This window comes from Buteo buteo, chromosome 10 (genome assembly GCF_964188355.1).
Source record: "Buteo buteo chromosome 10, bButBut1.hap1.1, whole genome shotgun sequence".
In the NCBI taxonomy this organism is placed as follows: Eukaryota; Metazoa; Chordata; class Aves; order Accipitriformes; family Accipitridae; genus Buteo; species Buteo buteo.
In genome coordinates this window covers 19,308,889-19,331,103 of record NC_134180.1, presented here as the reverse complement: position 1 = coordinate 19,331,103, position 22,215 = coordinate 19,308,889, and the positions used below count along the sequence as shown (strand labels likewise).

The 22,215-nt window shown below is 37.9% G+C and overlaps 1 long non-coding RNA gene across 1 annotated transcript in view; it reads left to right on the top strand.

Moving 5' to 3' along the window:
* Window positions 1–1,034: 1,034 nt before the first annotated feature.
* Window positions 1,035–22,215, top strand: part of LOC142035466 (uncharacterized) — a 72,170-nt gene continuing 50,989 nt past the window's right edge. The window contains exon 1 of the long non-coding RNA XR_012651893.1: window positions 1,035–1,219. This is a non-coding gene — a long non-coding RNA (uncharacterized LOC142035466). The remainder of the gene's footprint in view (window positions 1,220–22,215) is intronic.

The window sequence follows — 22,215 nt, the reverse complement described above, 5'->3', positions numbered from 1 at the left end:
TTTCTCCCATTTCACCCACTTTTTCCAGGAACTTATATAATCATCTTGATGCCTTTTTTTCGCAACTCCCTAAAATTACTTTTCTCACTAGATTCATTTTCTTTACCAGATTTCCTTCCAGCCCAACACTGCCCTTCCTCCTGTCCCTTGCCAGCTCTTAGACGTCCTCTGGAGGGACCATGTCTGCCCACACCCTCTGAAGCTGAGGCAATGAGCACTGGCCTCTTCATCCTGAGCAGTGTCATCACCACCTGGCCCGCAGTGAAGGGCTGGGGAAGGTCCCACTCTGGGGACTCATTCTTCTGCAGCTGGCTGCAAAGCTGTTGCCTTTGCCTCTTCAGCCCATCCCTAGTCTTCCCTCTCCACTGTAGACACCAGGTCCAGACTGGCCCCTGATACTGGTCTCTTCTCTCACTTCTTCAGGAGCTTGGGGAAGGATCAAGAGTGAGCCGTAGGCACATGGGATGGAGGAAGAGGACACTTCCACTGGTGTGGGGTGGAAGCAGAGAATAGGGCTGAGGAGAGCAGGTATCTCGGACATCCTGGCAGAATTAGCAGTCCTTTATTCCAAGCAAACAGGGGAGGACTGAGAAGTAGTACAGGGAGGGAAGAAGGAGAAAGGAAGGGCAGTGTCCGTCTCCGCTGCGCTCCACAGCTCTCTTGTAGCCCCCTCCACCCAGGCCTGTCTGATGCCTTTCTGCTTGCCTCTAGATTCTCCTGAGATTGCACTCTCCTCTCTCCATCCTGGTGTTTGGCTAACCTTGGAGATCCTTCCTGCCCTGGAACTACTCTGTCCCTGATTTCTTCTTGAATCCAGCTGACCTCTCCAATCCTCTTCCGCTCCAGCTCCCTAAACTCCATTTGCCAGAAAATTAGACTTTGCTTCCATGGCTGAGATGTTCTGAGCCAGCTCTGCACTCCTTGAATCCTTTCCTAGTGAGTCTGGTAATATCAAACAGATGTCTGAAGGAACTGGGAACTTTGCCCATTCCTGAGGGAAGCAGAGCCCAGGCTTTTACATGAGTAATGTCCTTGGTGTCCAAAACTCAACTTGTCCCAGGCTCTGACTATTCACCAGAACCGTCCTCCTTTTCTCTAATGACCATTTCAAATCTTTCTAACATACTTTTTTTTGTCAAGTGGAAAAGATGACTGGCTTTACAAAACATTTCATTTGGCCATCAGGTTTGTGAATAAACGGGATAAAATAAGGCAGCAGGTAAGCTTGCTAGTGTGTGTGTAAAGTGAGTGTAATGACTATAGAGCTGTTGTCAAGTCATGCCCAGCCATGCTTTTCTCTAAGAAAGGAACAATTTTGCATGTGTACTATAACTTAATGGGACTTTTGAAAATACTATATAAAGTCCCAAGATTATAGTGATGTCTGCTTTGCTTTAGCTTCTATTGAAATTTCATTCTTCATTGTTAACCAACTTCTATTTTAAGGCTGAAAATGCTAAAATATTTACAATATTTACAAATACACCACAGCTCACTGGTATCTTAACATAGTTACAGTTTGCATTATGTGTTCATCACACCATATTTACTCTTGATTTCTAATTCACTCCATTCAGATTTGCAGTAGGTTTGCCTCAATATGGCTAACAGCTGAAATAACTGGTTCGAAACTTCACCCAGATATGTAGGAGGTTTAAAGATGTCTAGAGAAGCTTTTTCTCTCCACTTTTTATGTTCACACAGTTTCTCTTTTCTGATTCTTTCTCAAATTGGAGGCAACATGCACCAGAAAATATACATTTTTAGCCTAAATTTTAAAATCACCAGGTAGAGATAAATATGCAAACTTATTCAAATGAAAAATGTAGATATTTCTGATTTCTGCGAGGGATGAAAGGGGACCAAGCTGCTGAGTCAGAGACACTTTGAAGTCTGGATAACTGAAATAAAGACCAAAATGTCTCAAATTTAGTCCATTTCTGGTCTTCAGAAATTTTGCTGAAAGAAAAAGCATATACTATTAAATGTGACTGCTGTTGATGAGTACAAAATTGCTAGATTTATTATTTTTAATTTTTACACTGCATTGTACCAAAAGCTAAATCGGACTGAAGTAGAATGTCTGTTCTTATTAAAATGGGACTTTTATTTTCATAAAACTTAAAACTTGTGAAGTAAATAGTCCTGAGAGTATCTGCAGACCTCACCCAATCTGTTTTCTGCTTTGGTTGCTCTTGCTGCTGGGGTTGCTATATCTGAGCTGTTACTCATTCTTTTTCATTGACATTTAATGTAACGGACTGTTTTCTTTAAAGGGTTGCTGTCAACCAAGCTCATACTATTTATAAAAAATAGAAAACGCTGACCTTACAATGCAGTTTATTACAATGGAAACAATTTAAAAATACTTCTTTTGTGATCTATCATTCTCTAGTTTGTTTTCTGTATTTCACAAAGCCCAAACTGTGACAGTGGAAGACACTCAGCCTGACTTTTCTCTCCATCCAGTTTTATTTTCTGATTCACTTACCCCTGCATAATAGTACTGTTAGACTTCTTAGTACTTGAGATGGATGTTTATATTAAAAGACATAAAATAACTGTTTTGAGTTTTAATTGATATTTTGTATTTCATCTTCAGTTTTGTAAAATCCTCTTGCAGTTTGGGGGCCCCAGACTAGGGGATAGTGTCCCTTTAACAATGGTGGAAGTTTCACAGACTTCCAACTTGGCTCCCTTACAGTTTATTCTCAATATAAATATACCATCTGGGAATGCTTGATTCAATGTTTCCCACATAATTGCTTTCTCATGTCAATTCTCCATTCTTTTACTGTGTGAAGTAGCCTTTTACTGCACTGTTTCGGGGGACAACGATAGCAGCCACCAGTACATCAGATACTGAATCAGTTGAAAATAATGGTAGCAGCGTGAAATGTTCATGGTTTGCAGCATTTTGTCAGTAAGATCAGTAGCCTTAGGAAGGGAAGGGATGAGACTACATGTGGCAGAAAAGTGAAACAAATATGCTCCTTCAGAAAAAGAATTGAAAATATGCCTAATATTAACTGTATATAGATGCACTTGCAACTTCATGGAATTTAAGCTTATGCTTAAAGATAAGCGTGTATTTAAATGTATTCTTAAACTGAAGCTTCTTGCAATTTTTTTCTGACAGGAGTTTTCTAAATTAATTTAAGAAAGACTGCAGCAAGTTACTAGAAATTGGTAGAAAGGTAGAGGTAGAAATCAGTTTTACTCTGTATTTAAAACTAATATCTCCAAAGACTGAATTTCTTTCTTTCTTTTTCTATGGCTTATTTGTCTCCCATGTGACTAAAATGTTGAGTTTGTCATTGAGGTGGTATAGCACAAATGCAAGGTCCTGTTCTGTAATCAATAAACTAAGATTTTTGGCACAGAAGAAAAAAACAGTAACATTTCAGTTGGTCATGCTGAGACACACAACAAAGAAAAAGGGTAGTTTTTAGCATATTATAAAAGAACAAATGCCACATTTAACATTTTGGTTATTTATTTCAAATTAGTGGCTAAACTTGTTCCCTTGAAAATGACATCTTCTGTTGGGGCCTCTGGTAGTTTGTGTCCATATTGAGTGCTCTGTTGACGCTTATCAAACTTTCTAATAAATACCTTTTGGGCAAGCTTTAGTCAGCACCCAGATAGGGACTGGACAAAAGGATCTTCTCTATCCTCTGGAGGCTTCTCAAGAAAATAATCATAGAAAACTAAGATTGGAGTGGACCTTTGAAAGTCACCTTGTCCTGCCTCATGCTCAAAGCAGGGACAACTTCAAAGGTAGGTTGGGGCCTTGTTCACATAGATTTTGGAAATTTCTGAGGATGGAGGCTGTGCTCTCTCTCTGGGCAACCTGCTCCACTGCTTAACTTTTGACAGTGTGAGCACTGTGAAAAATTTATTCTTTACATCCAATACAAATTTTTGTTGCTGCAAATAGTGATTGTTGCCTGGTGTCCTTTTGCTGTACGTCTCTGAGATGCCTCACCTCTTGTGATGGCTTTCCGTGGCTACTGGCTTCCCTGTGGTCTGGGGATGAGACCTTCAGGCGGTCTGGCAAAGCCATTCTGTAGTCAGTTTGTGCAGAAAGTTACCAAAACAGCTATGAATCTGTATATTTCCCTTTGTCATGTAATACCTTATTGACCTGTTCTATTCTGTCAGAAATACATGTAGTATAACCTGATGGCAGGAAGTGAACGAAGCATAAGCACTTTTTATTTCATATATGGTGTCTATGAGTACACGGTGTAATACACAACAAATTCCAGTTTTGAAACTGTTTACTATTTAATGATGCCAGTGCTACTTGGGTTATGCCTATTTTTAAAGTAGCCATGTATAAATTAGGTGAGTTTTATTGTTCAGCTTCTGTGTTAGTGCTAGATGTCATGGACCTAAACCTATAAATAGCCTGTAAGACAATATTGGGCCCTATCTAAATCAATGGAGTGCTGGACTAGTGCTTAAGACTTCAATTGAAGTAGAAAGTATGTAATATTAATTAGTTGCATATTAAATCATCAGCAAGGACTTTTCTCATAAGTGATTTTTTTGTAAGTAAGTACATAAATTCTGTAGATTTTTTGAACATTTTAAAAATTCTTGTACAATTCCATCTGCATCTTTAGGCACCCAAGAATCCTTAAAAGTCTCTCAAAAGTACTGTCAAAAACTTTCCAGTGACTTTCACATTGGGTAACTTGTTTTTGTTAGAATATACACATACTTTGGTGCTTAGATGTTGCATATTTATCTTTCTTTTGATATGCAATATTTAAATAAATACAGATTTTGCATCTAGATGGACCATGACTTTGAAAAGGTTCTTAAGATATTTGGATAGCTGTCAAAAATTATGTTGACTTATTAATAACTACCACACGGCTTAAATATTTCTTTTTAGTCACATTCACATCATGCTTTTATTCTACCTAATTGTTATTAATCTAAACATTATTCAACATAATAAAGCTTAATAAATTCTAGCTCACACCCTGTAGTCTTTCCATTATAATAAAACTGTTTGTCATAGAGGAGGAACATTTCAAATATACTTTTATAGCTTGCTTTCATAAGAAAGCCCTCAAGTGCTTTAGAGTGCATTGCAAAATCTTTAATCCAATAACAGAAATAATAAAATGTGCTACACTCCTCCATGCCCACAGAAATAACCTTAACAGTAAGACTTTTCTTAATGCAGGTGAAGGGATTCACTGCAGAATTGGGACAGATTGATAGACATTGTAATAATTTGAGTTTGCCCTGTATTCCTTCCTTCAGAAAACTATAGCTATACGTAGTCCTTTTTTGTATGAAGTAGTAGTCAGCTTTGGCAGAGAGCATTAGCATGTTGTGTCTGGACAGTTGACTTTGAGAATTGGTACGTTTTGGGCAAGAAGATGAAAAGAGTAAGTAAGGAAGGATTCATCAAGCAGTCTGAGAAATATCATCAACTGGTGGAGCCTTAGCTGAATTTCTGGATACTTCGTTTTTCAATTTTATTTTACTTTGAAATATATTTATAATCTTTTTTAATTATAGGTCAAAATTTTCTGGAAGTGACATAGTGACCTCTTCCCTCCATATGCACCTTCCTTTTCCCCTTTCCAGTCTTCCCCCATCCAATTTAAAATCAATGCTATTTATTCTGTTACACCAAAGAAACAGAAATATAATGGCATATTAGGATCATAAGTATGTGCCAGGTTGGTGATAATCAAGCCTTTAAGATCTCAGAATTGTCATTGTCTTGGGTTTAAACAAATGGGTTCCATAAAATTTTGATTTTGGTTACTGAGTCTAGATGTCTGTTTGATTAACTGAATGTTGCTCAGAGCTCTAAGCATCTCCGGTCCTCCTGTCCGTCTTCAGCAAAACAAAGCCCATCAGGAACCGTTCAACACGCTTGTGTTTTCAAATTCTGTGAGCATTTCAGTTGATTCCACAGACACTGCTTTAGGAAGTCCTGTGATCTCTCTTGTAGTAAAGGTATTCGCTCTCTGTCCTCTCTCAGTAGGAAAGGTACTCTTCTTTAAAGGCAGCACCTTTGGCTAAGTAGTCATTCATGGTAAAAGTCCAAGTGACCTGGAAGATTTAAGACAGAAAATACAGGAAATTGGCCTAAGAAATCTGCAGATGATGTGTTGTTTACATTGCGATGTTTTAATCTTCCACCTTTTTGAAACCGATAATTCATGTATCTAACAATTTCATTCAAATATGAATGAATTGCAAAAGATGAAATTGTGTTGCACTTTACTATTAATATGCTAAATAACCTAACCAACAATTTTTCCTAAAAGGTTCTTGGTGTTAAAAATAGCATACCTTATTGTCAGGGCTTTGATTAAAGACACTAATGCTTCTTGAACGTTTTCTTGAGGCTGTAGCAAGTTATGCAGTGACAGTAAGATATTTTATATGTTCTTGGTGGAGGAGCAGGGGCAGAAGGCACTCCACCACAATACCCCTTTTGAATCTCCAGGCAGTCTTCTGACTCCTTCACACAACACAGTGGAAATGAGTTTCCAATATCTGTGACTGTAATGGTTTATTTATTTTGATTTCTGCATTAGTCTTCATCATCTGGCTTAATAAATCTCTTTTTATAACAACGATCTCTCCTTCATTCAGAGTCCTGCAGAAACACTCTGTGGGCTTGCAGCTTTTCCTACCAATGGCAAGAAAGTGAGGCAGGTCACCATTCCCCAAATGATATCTACATGAGCTCCTCCCTAGCATACCTCGGGTGAAGTTGTCACTCCTATGCCCGTGGCCAGTATAACTTCAGCTCACGTGAGCAGCACAGAACGTTTCCCTGATGCTCTACCATGGCTTTCCGCTCTCTGTCCTCTTATCCGTCTCACCTGTACTGCTGCACTTTAGCATTGGGGTGCCTTAATTCCTCCGCTGATAATGGACAGTTGCTTTCCTAGTGAGAGCCAACACTAATAAAATGGATACCTATGATCTAATATGGAAGCAATTGTATACACAACTATCACAGCCTCTGTTTGCCTGTCATGCCTGATCATGCAGTGCCTGGCTAGAGCATGCAGAAGGCAATAGCACTTCACCTGTGATTAATAACTACCAGAGGCCATGGTGCTATCATAGGCACCCTTGTCTATTTGTGGGTTTTAACATAGATCACTCAATGAAAAGACAAGTTAGCTGTCTTTTTCCTAAGGTCAGAAAAGTGTGTGTGTGTGTGTGTCTGTCTGTCTCAAGAGGAAAAGAGGGAGGAGTAAAGGCTGGTAGCTAAAGTTGGTACAAACATAGGAAAATGAAGGATCTGCCCCTGTGCCTTTAATTTCAGAGCTTATTTTGCGCTGTCTTTTACCTCATCCTTTAGAAAACTGGGCACAGAAGTCAGTTTGCAACCCAGGTGACAAAGGATTTTATGTAAACTATGTTAGTTTTCAAAGCACTTTCCATCTCAAAAGGCTATACAAACTATGGGGAATTCAGTCCCCCACAATGCCACAAAGGGAGTCGTCTTTTTGTTACGTAGGCTTATAAATCAGTATAACCACAAACAAAGAAATTAAATGTCAGGAATTATCCCTGACCTAGAAACCTGATCCCTTTGCCTTAAATCCCTGCTTACCCCGTAGACCACACCTGTTTCTCTTTGCCTTCCAATAAACACAGGTATAACAATGTATTCACTACAGCTGCACAGCATTTATCACTGCTGATGTTTCCATTACATGGGAGTACATGACTTTTCACTTAACATTTAATTAAATGTTTTTATGGTTTTATTATGAGATAATGAATCTGTCAGAAAACAACTAGAGATTGTATATGAAATCTTGGAGATATACCAGCTTTTCTCAAGCACTATTTACATTATATTTATAGCCTTTAATTTTATAGGTAATAACTATCTTCTCTAACAGTGGATTCATTTGGGACAGAGTTGTGTTATGAGATACACGACTAGCTTTTTTCACCTACTGTTCTCTGTCCTCATTTCTTTCTCACAATGACAATGAGCAGTTTTTTAAGCAGCTAGAGTAACTATTTTCAACTGCATGTGATTGGTTTAATTCTTCCCAAATGGCCCAAAATTCCCCAGAAATATTGTCTGTGCTATCTCCCCTTTATTTAATTATGCTTCAGAAGTGTTACTTTACTTTTAACTTTTACATCTGGAGAGCAAGCCATTCTCTTCACAACAATTGTGTGAAGGCAAGTACTAGCTTTTGTTATCTAGAACCTGAACTAGTGAGAGAGTAAATAAGTGATTTATCTCCTGGGTTGTGGATCCTTCATCTCCTTCAGACTGAGAATTCACTACTATTCTGCTTTAAGACAATGACCCAAATCAGCAAGTAAAATGCAATTTTGTGTTAAGTTGGGCCAAATTTAGCCCTGAAGTAATCCAGGAGAAAAGGTTGTGTTATACCTGAGCTGACCTTATTACTCTGTCGTTAATCTGCTTTGTTATGCCTGAAGAATCGTGGGGGTCTCCGAACTGCTGGTAATCTCCTCTACCATATGTGTGGTAATATCTGAACACAGCGGGATAAATTAAGAATAGTCCCACCCTTCCTTTATTACTTGTAAATCTGCCCATTAATGTTATCTGAATGCAGTTTGTTAGAATTAACATAGATGATATTTGAATTGCCACAGTGATTACTTCTTAAAAACTCTTTACAAACTGAATTTTGAAACTTAGAAATAAATTAGTACTGAAAGTTAAAAAAAACCTCAGCTGCAGCAAAAGGAAGAATAAGGAGTTGTCCTATCAATAGGAAGAAACAACTTGAATTAAGGATATGTAGAATGTATTTTGCTGTAGTTTATTTGAATGCCAAAAGACAAACTAAAGACAAAGTATTGGCTTGGGAGTCAGAGTACTTCTTGGTGAGGCAGCAGAGCTCATAAATCACAGCTCAGTTTGAATTAGTGCAGTAAATTAATATTATGGAAAGCTTTTTTTTTTTTTTTTGTAAACATGTCTTTTGTCTGATTTACAAAGAAAACATTTTACTGTACTCCCCACCATGCTCTGATCTGGCTTGTCCTCTGCACTCTCGTTTTCTACTGTGGGGTATCAGTCAGCTGCACTTGAATTTGAGAGATGATTAAATTTTTCTGATTTTTACAGCTTCTTTTTTAGAAAAAAATCCTATGATTGTCATAAAAGATCATGAGCAAAGATGGCCCAGGATGAGCAGTGACTGCCCATGGGCACAGACATTAATAAAAATATGCCTCCTCTGTGAAAGGTGGCACCATCTTTCTCTTGTAAAGATATGCCAAGGTACAATATATAAACAATATGTCTGTGATGTGATGAAAACTAAACAGAAAAAAAAGTCTGTTACGCGATTAGAACTACTTCATAGCATTAATGTTTTTATTTGCCACGGTCCTGCCAAAATTCTTGTTTTTATTGAGCATTACATATAAAAGTTTCTGAAACTTTTCCACTGTGATTGACTTTGTTATATTAATAAAAAACAGCGCTTTGGCACTGTACAGTTTGATGGCTTTCTTTGCCTTTTTAGTTTTGTAATTGTTTACAGGAATATGGTAGAGACTTTATAGTGATGAATGCATTGTGACAGCCCAGTGCTTAAGAAGGGAGGAGACGGTATGAACTGCCTCATCTCAGTAAGTGAGTTGCAGGGGGTAGTGCGAGGGGGAGTGTCCTGCTGAGAGCCCACACCTCTCTCTCTCTGCACATACACCCTTTGCAAGGAGGGCAGCAAGTTTTTCTGCTGTGACCAGCCTTGCTGGTCAAGCATTTCATGTCCTTCTGCATACTTTGACCTGAAAGCCTCTAGGAAGCCTCAGTCAGAGCGTGAGGGGAACCTTAAGGCAGCTGATGTTATAGAATACACATAATTACCCACAGTTCGTCTTGTCTTGAAGCCTATGTGGACAGTATGGGCATAGGCTGGCAGTTCTCTCTGTTTTAATAAGCCTTTAGTTTAAATGTAGGAGATGGTTTTAAGAAATTCATAACAATCAGTTGGTTTCTACAATAGAGTGTCTCAGATTTTTTTCCACCTGCAGTGGTTTTTTTAGAATCCCGACAGGCTAGATAAAGCGTGAAATTGAAAAATGGCACAAAAAGGGGTGAGCCTTTTTGCAGGGGTCTTGTCTGCTAGAACAGGTCCTGCCATTCCATAGCAAGCTTGGCAGCCATCAACAGGCAGGAGGGCATCTTGTTATTAACTCCTGCCGTGCTGTACCATGAGAACAAAACCTGTGAGAAACTTTGTTTCAAAACAGAGCAAGACGTGTACCTTCAGATTTTTTTTGTTTACTTTTCCTCTTAAAAATAGCACTCTTGCTACCAATGTCATGGTACTTGCAATCAGATTTTATCTGGATATTTGTTTTATGTTCTTTCTAAAGGTGGCAGTTTGAGCAGCATGTTATACCATACCCTATCCTGAGTGATTTGGGGGTATTCATATAGGAATAAATGCTCAAATAACTAATTATCTTTTGTACCAGTGTATGAAAAATTTAGTCACTGATAATCTCTGAAAGTACTAATCCTACCTGATCCAGTTTAGCTTGTAATATCTGAAAGCAGCACAGAAAATATAGCAAGTCACACTACAAGAGCTTTGTATTCACATTGATGTAAGGTAAGATTTATTTTAATGTACTCGTGGATTTTTAGAACCAGGCATTTGCTATCATATTATCCTATAACACGTCAGAGAAGTAATGCTTCCAAGAGAAAGATGGCAGATTGTCAACTACTGATGATTGTAATTCTGGGATGCAGCGTTTTTATGGATAGAATTACAAAAGAACAGCATTAACTGCCTATGGCAAAGAACAGTGTTAGGTATTGACAGCATAGTAAATTAAACTGAAAATCTTATGCTCGTACAAGAAACAGGAACATTATGTTTAAAATCACCTATTAGAAATACTGCTGTTACAAGTAGGGTCTGGGCAGAGGGTTACATCCATTGTTGTTCAGGACAACAAATTAAAAGTACAGCAAAAATGACGATTCAGCTATTAAATGTTAAATAGAAAGTATTCTATTTCACTTACCCTACAGAGGGAACTGCAGTTTGTTTTTTAGTAGGAAAGGCTAGTTTACTCAGCTAAAGAGAAGGCTAAGGGCAACCTAATAGCAGCCAAACCCTGCTTGAAGGGGAGTTACAAAGACAGCAGAGTCAGGCTCTTCGTCGTAGTGACAAGTGGTATAGCAAGGGGCAGTGGCCACATATTGCAGCTTGGGAGGGTTTAGACAGAACATTGAGAAAAATATCTTCATTAGGAGGGTAGAGCAGCACTGGAGCAGGCTGCCCAGTGGAACCGTGGGGTCTGCATCCCTGGAGGTTTTTAAAAGTTGATTACACAAAGCCACAGCTAACCTGATCCAGTGTCACTCTGAGTTGTTAAAAGGGTTATACTGTAATTAAAATTGAATGAAACTGGAATTTAAAAGTAAACCTGAGCACACTTTTAGCACTAGGTATTATAATTAAGTACTTTGGGTATGGAAATGTCACAGTCAATAAAAATATTGGGCACCTACAAATGGCAATTGCAAACTGATAACAGACTACTGTTAAGTCATGTATCTAGGCATGTGTTTCCCAAGGCAGCTGAGTATTCCAGCCTTCATCTCATGTTTTTTTGCTTCTATTTCATTCCTTTTACATAAATCTTCACAAAAAAAAAAAAAAAGCAGAGACAACTTCTTTGTACCAAAAAACAAGAGACAAATTCTTTCAAATGCTGTAAACCAGCACTTTTCGATGGTGGTGTGAATATATTGCAGCCACACATACCAGTTTTTAAAGTGGGACCAATGTCACTGTCAAGATATTGAGAAAAATTGATTGTCTGAGATGGACTGTCTCCTGACAGAGGTGCAGACATGACAGCTTGGAGTGATACAGAGATAATTTGTTAAAAAAAAATTCAGACAGGAGCTTGTATAAGAAGCATCATATCTGGCATAGATTTCATTCTTTCATAAAAAATATTAAATATTTTTATAGTACTTTTGTGAGAGAGATTGGGATTCTGTTCCTTTTACTGTTTGGTTGATGACAGCAGCAGCTGCTCTTGCCTGTATTAATTTTTTGAGACTGTCTTGATGTGTTTTCATACTGCAAGTCAAAGTATCTACAAACCTTAAAATAGATATAGGTATTAATCCTGAGGTGCAGGATGCCTGCAGCTCTCAGAATTGTCACTCCCTGTGATAGTTGCCAGACTTGTGTGTGCAATTAACTGGTTTTGTGTTGTTTAGATGAATCCACATGAATCCACAGGGCTGAGATTTAGAGCCAAGAATTGTAGGCCCACCATTTTATTCTTCATGTCCTGAGTTCTATGTTGTGGTGTTCACATTTTATAGTAACAAGCCCTTGACATATAAGGTACATTTTACTCTACACACTGCTGTTATTTATGCACACAAAATAATCTTAGATATTCTCAAATAAACCAGTTGAAGTTAATAAAAGAAAGCAAAACACAAGAAAACTTCTGAATAATCTGAAGTCAAGGGATTCTCAGGGTAATTTTTTTTTTCCCATCCAGCACCTAATCCTCTGTTTTGACCTGGCTTTGCCTCATTGAGCCTAATAAGCAAAATCTGTCTTACTGTACCCTTCAGAAAATAATGTATTTTTTTGAGTTCATTTATGTGCTAGCCCCTCTAGTTCAGAGCAGGTCCTTCTTAGGCTACGTTGCTCAGTGCTGTGCCCACTCCAGTTCTGCCACTCTCCAAGGACAGAGATTCTTTAGGCAGTCCCTTCCACTGTTTGACAATCATCATGGTGAAGATTTTTTTTTTCCTATTACCTAATGAGAATTCCCCCTGTCCACAGTTGTGTTCATTGCTGCTTGTTCTGTCATCAAGCACCTCTGAGGAGAGTCTGGCTCCATCTTTTCTGCATCCTCCCCTTGGTAGCTGCAGATAATGGTAGGGTCCTCCCAAAGCCTTCTCTTCTTAAGGCTGAACAAACCCAGTTCTCTCAGCCTCTCTTCCTTCATCACACGTTCCAGCCCCTCACCATCTTCGTGCCCTACTCCGGACTAGCCCCAGTATGTCAATCTCTCCTTTACTGGGCAGGCTACCTCTGGACACTGTTCTCCAGATCTGGTTTCACAAGTGCTACCGAGAGGGGAATAATCACTTTCCTTCACCTTCTGGCTACACTTTTGCTAATGCAGGTCTTATGTGGCTGGCCACCGTCATTGGCAGGGCGCACTGGTATGCAACAGTCAACCCTAACTAGTATGTACAAAATCATGGTTGTGGATAATATAGGTTACTTTCTGAGCTTAGCCCATGCTGAACAAGGAGCCTTTAGTGGAAGGTAGAAATAAGTGCATTTGGAAGCCACATGATGAAGTATTTTTTCATTCTGCAGTGATATAAATTTGCAAAGGTTTTCTGGACAATGTTTCTGAGGGGAAGGACCCAAAGGTTGTTCAGGAAACAACCAATACCTTGTTAAAGGTTGGAGGTAAGATATCTTTTCCCAATTCCTTTGCATAAGAATAGGCAGATGATCAGTGCCAATGCCCTGATTGAAAGCCCATCTGAAGCATGATGTCTACTAAAATATCCATATTATAGATGGTGAGAAGAAAAAAATCCAAAAAACATTTTCCTCATCACAGTTTCATTCCATGAAACAGGCTCATCACTTGTGAAGTAGTAAGCCTTGTAAACAGTGCTGCATTCATTTCCTGACCAAAGGACAAATATAAGGGTAAAACATCTTATCTCTTTTTACCTGCTCTACTCTTATCCCAATAGAATTCTGCACCCAGAACTTGGCAGACAAATGTCGATTATTCTACTTGCCCTCTTATACCACCATTTAAATCAACGATGTCTTGGACCAGAAGCTTTTATGCAAGTTCATATGAACACAAGAAGAGCAATTTAGGTAGCTAAATGTAGGGTACCTTGCCTGACCTCCAACTCCCACTCCAGCTGAGCATGCGTCAGCTGTAAGTTCTGGTCATATCTGCCAGTCCTATGCGGATGCTTTAGGTGAGTAACAAGTCTAAGTTGAGAATGTGTTTGTCTTCAAGTCTCAAAATGTTAACTTACAGAAAGTTCGAACTGGAAGTACTTGCTAACATGTAGCCATTGCAACATGTCCAATCTAAAATGCAAGGCAAGAAAAAAAATAAACAAAGAAAATTAAAAGCCACTATTGTATAAATCATAGTAAAAAATAAGGCCAATAATTTGAGTAAGTGAATTGCCTAATACAAATATCAAGGACTGTAAAAAGAAAAGCAAGCCAATTAAAGCTTTCTGATATTTGGTTTATTCTGCCTAAAAATCCCAATGCAATAAAGGGCACTATCTTCCATATATAAGAGAACACATATCTGTGTACTTATGCCTTGTCAAGAAAAAGACTTCTATGATATTCATATATCAACTTGCAACATATTATATATTTTATGTTTTCCCATTAGAAGGGACCCAAAGCAGTTAAAAGAAACTTGCATCTCTGGCTCATGAGTTGACCTAAGTCTAGGATGAATTTTTATACAATCACATGCCAAAATTTTCATCTCAAGGCCCACCAACCTCCTACTGAAACAGTTACTGAAAATGTGAAAAAACAGGATAATGATACACTATTTTGTGTTTGGACTGAACATCTCCTGATGAGGTGAAAATATGTGTTATCTTCCCATCTCATTTTTTTGTCCATACACCGATATTCTTTTAATAAGCAATTTTCTTTCTGCAGTAGAATAGCATAGATAAAGTTAAGGTGCATGTCCAGGAGATGTCGTTAGCTGTCAAGTAGCAAGATTGAAGTATTGATGATTTAAAAGCCTCTTCTCAATAGAGAATTTTTAGATTTAGATTTTTATTTATTTTTTTTTTAATGGGACACTGGGTTTGTGTACTGGATATTTGGATTGAATTCGTTGTTGGTTTCATTTAGAAGAAAGAGGTTATAAAATGTTCTAACAGTTTGTAGAAAGAAAAGAATTTGTATTCTTCTGAGTTGCATACTCATTGTTTTCAAAAAGCTAGCAGGATTTTAACTAATAGCTCTAAAAATAGGTATATCTCAGATAAAGACAAGTTCTTTATCTTTCCATAAAGAGTATGCAAATAAAGGGTCAAATGAGAGTACTTTTATATAACATACAGATACTTCAGTTTTGGAGTCTCTGACAGGGTTGGTAAGATCGTTTGCTGTGTGTTGCCTTGTGCTTTCTAGTTCATTGGAACCATTTTAGTAATTAGAACATGATTTATTCTGTAGCAAATGTCTGAAATCCATTTTTAATGTCCCTTAGAGAACTTATTTCTACATTATCAAAGCTACAAAATTATTTTAGTTATTGGCCAATTAATTACATTGTAAATTTCTGCATTACTCTATCAAGTCTTTATAAAGATTATAGTAAGTCTGATTCTTGGTTCAAATTGCTTATATATATTCTGGGATCACACCAAAACATTGATCTTTGTCAATATTCATCAGTGCTATTCAGCTGAGAAGCCTAATGTTCTGGCATCTTCGTTCAGTGGGATTTTTTTGGTATAATTTGGAATTCCAGGAAGGAAAAACTTCCATACAGGAGAAGGAACTCTTGAAATGTCTGGAAAATGCTGTAATTGACAGCACATATATGTATATATTTGTATGAAGATTACAGTGACAGCAGTCCATTTAGTGACCTGAAAAATCTGTGAGCCATGTTTTCACTGGAGTTTATCAGAAGGGGAATATTGACATTTCTCAGTTGCTTTAGAAGACTTTTCACATAATTCAGTGAAGCTGATCATTTGTGGCATTTCTTTCACCTAGAGACTTGTTGATAGTTGTCTCATAAAAGTTGTATCAATCTGTTGTTTGTCTGAAAAAAATATGGATTGGCAGTTAATTGCAAAAAGCAACACAGAGTTCACAAATCAGCTCTAAGATGCTGATTTGGGCTAAGGTAAAAAGTGTACTTTCTTATTCCGACTCTGTGAAAAGGCTCAGTGCTTTGTTGAATTAGGTGACTAAAGGAAAATGAAAGGAGTAATTTTGTGTTGTGTTTTACTGTTGATAATCTTCAGTTTGGGAGAAAGCATTTGTTTTAATATTCATTAAAATGTGATAGTTACATTTCGCAGAACAAATCTAAAAATAACTGTAACAACTTGAGGTGTGTGTGACAGTGTCTTTGTAAATTATAATTAATACATAATAGATTCCCATATAAAAATTTGCATACAGTTCAGGCAAAGATTTCAAACTGCTTTACATAGGCATATAAATACTGCTACAATGGGGAAACTTAAAGAAAAGTGACTGAAGGCCAGTTCTAAAGGTGTGATGAAGGTATGATCTACTCTTTCAAACCTCTCAGTTCTTAAACTAGAAATGAAACACAGGTCTCCTAAAGCTCTTCTCTGATCTTCTGCCACAAGAATATATCATCTCCCTTGAGATATAAAGCCCCAGAGGACAGGAATTACTACGCTGAAGAGTCTGTGAATTGAAAAGACATTTATTAGTCTTTCAAAGAAGTCACATCATTTTTCAGGAGAGATATATAAACAAATTCATTTCATGACCACAGACCAGATCTCATTTTGAATATTTAATTTAGACTAAAAAGATGACCTCCAATTATGTACCAAGTTTATTCATCTTCAAAAGTAAATGTAATATATGCCCTAACCCACTAAGATATGAGCTCTTTCCATCTAAGACACATCCCGTCTATAAGAAATGAATAAGTACTAGTTAGTTTTAACCCAGTCCTTGTCCTCTGCAAAGCTGAGTAAAAACATGGTTTCGCACTATGTCTTAAAGGTCAATAGATTGAGTGGGCTGTTTTTTCTATGTTTTAGGATATTGAACACAACAGAAAATGCTAATATAATGTTTTTATTTTGAATGGGTAGAATATCTATTTTAGAGAAAAATAAAGCTACAGAAATACAGGCACAAACATTCACACATCTAACAGTAAAATCGATCAAATTTGCTAAATATGTATGTATTTCAGAGCTCAGACCTTGAAGATTTTGAACACCCTGTATTCCCTTACAACAGTGGGAGGCTAGGGAACCCATGATCTTCCAAGATGCAGGATTAGATATTGCAATAATCTCCCACCCCCTCAATATTTACATCCTAATATTTCATCATCCTCCCAAGTCCATAGCCTTCTCTAGTATACAGCGAGACAGATGGCTCATAAGATTACAAGCTATGGAGATTTGGTGCTACAGACAGGTCCCGCGGTATCCTAAGAAAATTAACAATTTATTTAAAGAGCTCTGTCAGATGCAATCCTCTTTGCTTCATTTTGTCTCCTGCTGGCTCTGTCTCATGTAGGATTGCCTGCACATAGATTCACTGGTTACAGATTAATGATGAAGGAAAGAAAAGAAACATAGTCATGAGCTATATGACCTATGGGTGTACTGGACAAGCATGTGAGCATAACTGGAATAACAGACAAAAAAATCACACTTCTTATTTTCGTAGCATCTTTATGAAAGAACTCTCTCTTTTGTGGCAGCTGAAACAGATTCTTGCCTGTTGAGCAGCTATAAAATAAGTCAAAGGATTATCTGTATCACAGTGGTCCCAAGGAACATCAGGCTTCAGATAAGGAGGGCACCAGTCTGACTCTGCACCCTGCAAACCTGTATTTGCTGCTGCCTGCTGATCTGGCCCTCGTGGCTGACAGAGCTGCTTGCCGACTGGTGGACAGTGAGTACCCAGGAGCAGGCACACAATCAGCAGGTTGTTGTTTCGCATAGAAAGATCTTACACTTCACTGATTATTGCAGCATTGGGCAGTTTTCGGAGCTGACCAGCAAAAACAGGTAGCCGAATTAAGGGTCTGGTTGTCACAGGACTGTAGCTGTGCACTGATGAGAGGCCATTTATAAGATGGAGTGATTAGCCACATGGCTCAGTGTCACAGATGGGGAACACGTTCTCCCTTTCCACTTCCTTGTCACTGCTGTGCTGCAGAGGTCTTAGACTGGTTACTTTTTCAAAGGGAACGATGATCATTTGCTGCCTTGTCATTTAAATCTAATGCCAGAGGTAAATAAGCATGCATGCCAGCCAAAGCTCTTAAATTCAGTACATGATAGTTCATTCAGCTGGAAGGCAGTCACTTAACTGCAGAGTCTGCTTCCCACCATGAGGCATGCTGAGAAAGCAGAGCTGTACTCAAGGGTCTCACCCAAGTAAAAGCCTCATGGTTCATACTGCAGCATTTGGCTTTGGCTTAAGGAAGAGTAACGTAGTAACTAGGCAGAGACATGGTTGCTCACTGAACTCTCCTGTTTCTCTGCATTTCTGATGAATGCAGATTGGTGGTTAGGCAACAAGGATGCAGCAACACCTGGGAAATGAGAGGCTGCAGCCAGTCACTCTCCAAGACCTGAGCAAAGGGGAGCAGGTGTCTTATAAAAGTGTGCAATAGTTATCTTGGTAGAAAAATGGAAACTGGGATGTGTGATTTTCCAGATTTGCTTATTATGGAAGTTCTCTTTGGAAATAGTGCTGTTCCTCTTTTACTTAGCAAAATAAGCATAGTTTGAGTAACCCTCACCTGTCATGTATTTTAACATGGCTTTTCTGAGCGTGAGTTGTGCATGCTACACAATTTGTCAACAGTATTTGCTTATCACTGGAAATACTACACACTAGGATTGCATTTGCCTTTTTCACAAATGAATTACAAGAGGTGTATAACTATCCTGTGATCCTCCTACAGACTGTCCTTTTCCACTCTATCACTTTGGGTTTAAATGTTCTTGGTTAACAGCATCATTATTCCCTTTGAATTTTCCACTATTGAATTTCTGACTGTTCCTGTCACTTTTTTTTCATTATCACCTACAATTTCCTCCATGATATTTGGAGTATCTCCTATATTTACAGTTTATCCATCTTTGGTGCCATCATTAAATTTCATTAACATACTTCTCTCTTTTCTATGACAACCATTACTGGAAACACGAAACAGCATCTGTTCCCACACTGGTCCTTGGGGAAACTCAGCTCCTAGGGAGTCTCCAGTCCAGCAGTTATGTTTTCTGCATAACACAGTGGTGTCTCTCCCCACCAGTCCCATCCCCATTTGTACTCTTCTCAGCTGAACTAATGATTTCTCATGTGGCACCACCCTCAAATGCCTTAATCAGAAGCATCTAATCTTTTATAATTCTTTTGTCAAGAAAATCAGTTCTGCCAGGTAGTTTGATGGCTTGATCTGGCATGAATTCTGTACAAAATCAATGCAGCTTTTTATCCCATTTCCTTTTTTTTTCTGTGTTTTCGTACTTTTATGCATTTACATGAGTCTAGTCCATGTTTCATCCTTTTTTTCCAATGCTTAGTGACACCACCTTTACTTTCCTTGTTCTATTTGTATACACTTGAAAATCCTTCGGCAATCTTCTTAACTTCCTTTGCAATACTAGCTAAACTTCATTTTTGTCAGTTCTCTGTTTGCTCCTACATTTCTCAGCCTTTAAGAAGTACCTTTTTTCCTGCTGAGTAATGTGGTTTTTTTCTAATTCTTGTAGATCTTGTTAGTTTTATTCTCGGTCCTTCTCCCTTCTAATGTCTTCTCAGGAACAGTTTTTCATCCAAGGAGGTCTGGAGCCATTTATTTTCAGGTTCTTTTTTTCTTCACTTGGGAAACAGGGTCCAAATAGTTTTCTCAACATTGACAGGAATAAATTTAAACTTCTGCTTAGGGCCATCTCCAGCCTCCCTCTTCTTTCCTACTATGATTATAAAGACACACACTGTCCCACAGAAAACAGATACGTCTTTACTTTCTAATTGGCATTACAGGAAGCAAAGGCAGTTTTCTGTAAATGTATACACATATCCTTTCTCGTGTGATTTTCCACATGCAGTTTGGAAAAACTCATTCAAGGAAAACTGAACTTCCCACAACTCTTCTTTGTTTCAATCCATGATATACTGAGAGTTTTTCTATTCTGCCTGTAGTAGAAAACTGCTGCATTCTTATGCTACAGATATTATTGGGTGCCGTAATAAAAGTTATTTATCATGAAGTAAAAGAATATTGTCAGCAATTCTATTAATCTAATATCTACAAGCATTAATTATTTTATATTACTGCTTTCTCAGTAATTGCCCCAATATACAGCTATACTAAAGCAAGTAATTTATCACGGTAAATATTTTGGTTCTTAGCTGCCTTATATCACATTCAGTCCTTTGTACGTTTACAAAGAAAGTTTAACTAGAGTTGTCGACAAACTCAGAGTTGTCCACCCACTTTTCTCACCTGTGAATTACTATATTAGCTTCAAGGCTATAGAGAGTCAGACACAGAGTCTTATTTTAGGCCCCCACAAAAAAAATCCCAACAGTATGAGTCAATCCACTATTTTAATTAAAAAAAAAAAAAAGTAAAAAGCATTCCAGCACAGCACCATGTCCTAAACTGAACTGTTTAAAACCAAGTAACAACTCAGACCTGGAAGACCAGGTGTGGAGGAAGAGAGACAGCACTGAGCTATTTCTTAAACCTTTTCTGATAAAGACAAAAAGTTGCGGGAAATCTTTGGCTACAGTGCCAATAAATCTTGCATCAAAGCATAAGCTTTCTGGACTTAATTTTCACTTAGCAGGGACATCTCCTTTCCATGAGAGACCATTAATGTGTGTATAAGTCTTACAGTCTCTTAACTATCTCTTTGAAATAAGTGGCATTGAAAGGTCTTCATAAAACCAAGAATTTTGACTTTGACATTTCTCTCCACCCCAAAACCTAGAAAAATCAAACGTTTCATGACTCTCTTAGACTGTATAAAGAAGTTCTCATTTTAATTTATAGGATGTCCTGCTTTCCCTTAGTTTCTCAGACAGCCCTGGTTTTAATTTGGCACCTCTTAATGGCCTCTGCAATATGATTCAGCTGTTCACTATAAGAGCCATCTTCCCATATGAAAACATTTCCAAATACAAAAAGTCTTGGATATCATTTCTTAAAGAAAAGCATTGAAAAATCCATAAATCAAGACCAAAAAAGTAAAAATACAGTTACTGTCACAGAGTATCCCCCTTTTCTCTCCCCCATCTATGTCTAAGAAGGAAAATACAGGTAACTAGTGTTATAACTGATCACATTGGAGTAAAATCTGTTGAAAAGGCAAGTACTCATTTATCCATTTTCCAAAGACCATCACCTTGTAAGGGAGGAGGTCTCAAAAGCTATCAATGTTCAGGTGAAACAATAACTTCTCCCACGAAAGATTACTGAATATCCAAAGATGACATGATATGAATAGATCTTACACATTTCCTGCAGAAGTATGTTCTGGTTGTAGGAAAATCTCCAGAATAAAATTGATAATTTGTTTCATGGTATAATAAGAAAATGACTCACTGAAGGGGACAAGGGAACCACTTCCTCCAATGTTTTTTGTTCTCTAGGCCACCATTTGCTAAAAGCTGTCTGGTGCTTTGGGCTCCAAAACTTTGGGACAAAATGATGGAGAGAAGATTGAATTATGCTTGTCCAGAAAAAGGCAGAAAGCACATGGGATGGATATGCCTCTCTGTTAATCTAAGCATGTCTCTCTCTTCTGCTGTCTTTGCCTTCCTTCTTATATTGATAGTAGCAGCTAAATGTGAGTGATTAGCATTCTAATCTCTGAAGCACCTGCATACAGCTAAAGATTTTCTAGCCTACCTATAGGATTAGCAGGCCTAGTGCTGAAGTTCATGGAATTTGGGTATTAAAATAACAGAGGGAGTTTTGAAAATCACAAGAAGGGTGATCGGCACCCACCCAAGGCTGTTTTTAGCTTAGGGAAGAGTTCCTTAGAGGATAGTCAGCAAGTACAGGCCTGAAAATCCTCCAGCCCAGTCAAATGCCGGATATCACTTAGTAGTGGCCTACTTGGGACAGTTTACTTTTAATTCTTAGTACAAATGTCACTAATAAACTTTAATTTCTGAAGTTTAATGCGTTATTCTGAGGGGAAAAAATGAAGCACATCTTTCTTTTATACACAGCAAGAATGTACAGATTTGAGTTGCTTAATTAAACTGACATTGTTTAGTAAATGTATAGCAAGTGGCTGGATAAGAATGAAATATGAAAAGGATGGATGTTTTGGTTCAAGCTTGTGGGTAGCAAAGAGAAAAAGTGAGGTTATTCTGCTGTAGAGAGATGCAGTTCCACTGAGATTGTTAACGACTGCAA